The sequence below is a fragment of the Rhea americana genome, unplaced genomic scaffold, assembly GCF_003343005.1.
Source record: "Rhea americana isolate MKP2758 unplaced genomic scaffold, rheAme1 scaffold_850, whole genome shotgun sequence".
Taxonomy (NCBI): domain Eukaryota; kingdom Metazoa; phylum Chordata; class Aves; order Rheiformes; family Rheidae; genus Rhea; species Rhea americana.
The window spans coordinates 2,023-4,095 of NW_028187035.1; the positions used below are offsets into that span (position 1 = coordinate 2,023).

The following is a 2,073-nucleotide window of genomic DNA, read 5'->3' on the forward strand; positions in this document are numbered from 1 at the left end:
GGCTGAGGGAAGGGCTGCCTAAGGGGTGCAGGCTCTGTCTGCGGAGTGGGAAACCCGTTCCCGTACTATTGGATATGGCCCTTCAGTCCAGGATGCCCAGATCCAGAGGCACAACATCTTGTGTGGTGTGCTGGGAGAAGTGGCAAAAAGGCTGGGGTGGGTGTTATATTTAGAACCTAACCATGGGGATAACAACAATGAGCTCTTCAAGCCAGATTTGGTGTTAGTTAAGGGGTCTTGGGCAACGCTAGTGGATGTTACCATTTGCTATGAAAGTGTGTTGTCACCTTTAGGTGACACAGCGGCAGAAAAAGTCCACAAGTACCAATATCTGGAAGAACAAGTGAAGGAGGTGACAAGACCTGGAGAAATGCAGTTCCTGGGCTTCCCGATCGGGACTCACAGAAAGCGGTACAAAGGCAATGACGGGTTCCTTGCAGACCTTGGACCCCTCAGTGGCCATCTGAAGAGGATAGCGAGGCTTTTCTTGTGGAGGGTTCTCCTGTGCTCTGTGGAAATCCTGCACATCTCTACCAGCAGAGGTAAGATTTTTAGTTTTTTAATTCTCTTTAATTGCTTGTGTGACTTTGTTACTCCAGAGTCCTTCCATGGAAGGCAACAGTAAAATTCTTCACAAAGATGACATGGGTCTGCTCAGTCTTCTGTACACGCTGAAATTTACTCTTGCCTGGCTCCCTTGTGGTTGAGCCCTGTAGGTATGGGACGTGGAATCTTGTCCCCAGTGACTCTCACTAAATTTGACAAGGGCGGATGGGCTGCCTACCAAGCCCAATTCAGAAAAGGTGTCATAGAAATTCAGTGGTTGATTAATAGCCAAATGCCTCATCATCTAATCAGAGATGTGCATGAATGGCTGAAGGAGATTCCCACTGTCCCTACCTTCTATCCAGCGCAACCACCCCAAGGGAACGGGCTTGGAGGAATCAGTGGAGAAAGAAGGCCCTGTTGAGCTTGACTCTAGTCTGGCATTGTGAAGAGACATGAGAGATGTAGAATAAGGCCTGTCTGCTGGTGAAATACCACTACTGTGATCATATTTTCACTTATGCAGTGAGGGCGTGAGGGCGAGTCCCAGAGGTGTCCCACTCTGGGGACAGCGTCTGTTGGGGATTTTGTTTGGGGCACTTCTCCTGTCAAACTGTTCCACAGGTGTCCCAAGGCGAGCTCAGGGAGGACAGAAGTGTCCTGTGGAGCAGAAGGGCCAAAGCTCACTTGATCTTGATTTTCAGGGCAAGTAGAGTCTGTGAAAGCAGGGCCTCATGAGCCTTCTGACTTTCTGGGTTTTAAGCAGGAGGTGTCAGAACAGTTGCCACAGGGATAAGTGGCTTGTGGTGTCCAAGCATTCATAGCAATGTCGCCTTTTGATCCTTTGATRTCATCTCTTGCTATCACTGTGAAGCAGATTTTGTGAACCCTTGGGTTGTTCACCCACTGACAGGGAGCGTGAGGTGTGTTTAGGCCATTGTGAGACAGCTTAGTTTGTGCTCTGCTGCTGATGTGTTGTTACAATACTAATCCTGCTCAGTACAAGAGGAACCGTAGCTTGAGCTATTTGGTGCCTATGCTTGTCTGAGGAGCCACTGGAGTGAGGTCTCCACCTGTGGGATTCTGACTGAACACCTCTAAGTAGCAAGAATCGCCCCTAAACATAGTGTTACGAAATCACCAAGGTGCCTCAGTGGGCTCTCATTGTCTGGCCGCCTGCTCTGCAGTTTCTCTGTGCAAGCGGGAGGGCCAAGACAGGCCCAGTGCAGAATGCCACTTGTTGTTGGGACTAGAACGCGGACAGATGTGGCGCCGTCTCTCATCCATTGCGAACTGCGTGTTCGTGGGGAACCTGGTGCTAAATCATTCGTAAACAACTTGATTCTGGGTCAGGTTTCATACGTGGCAGAGCAGCTCCCTTGCTGCTATCTATTGAGAGTCAGCTCTTAACAGAAGCTTTTGTTGGTTGGCCAGGAGGGGCCAATGGCCGGCACACCCCGGGGGAATGGGCATCCTTTCCCCTCCTCCAGTTCCTCCCGGGCCAGATCCTCCTCTCCCGATGCCTCC

At 50.5% G+C, this 2,073-nt stretch overlaps 1 pseudogene; it reads left to right on the forward strand.

Moving 5' to 3' along the window:
* Window positions 1-332: 332 nt before the first annotated feature.
* Window positions 333-1,966, forward strand: LOC146585049 (28S ribosomal RNA; annotated as a pseudogene).
* The last annotated feature ends 107 nt before the right edge of the window (window positions 1,967-2,073 follow it).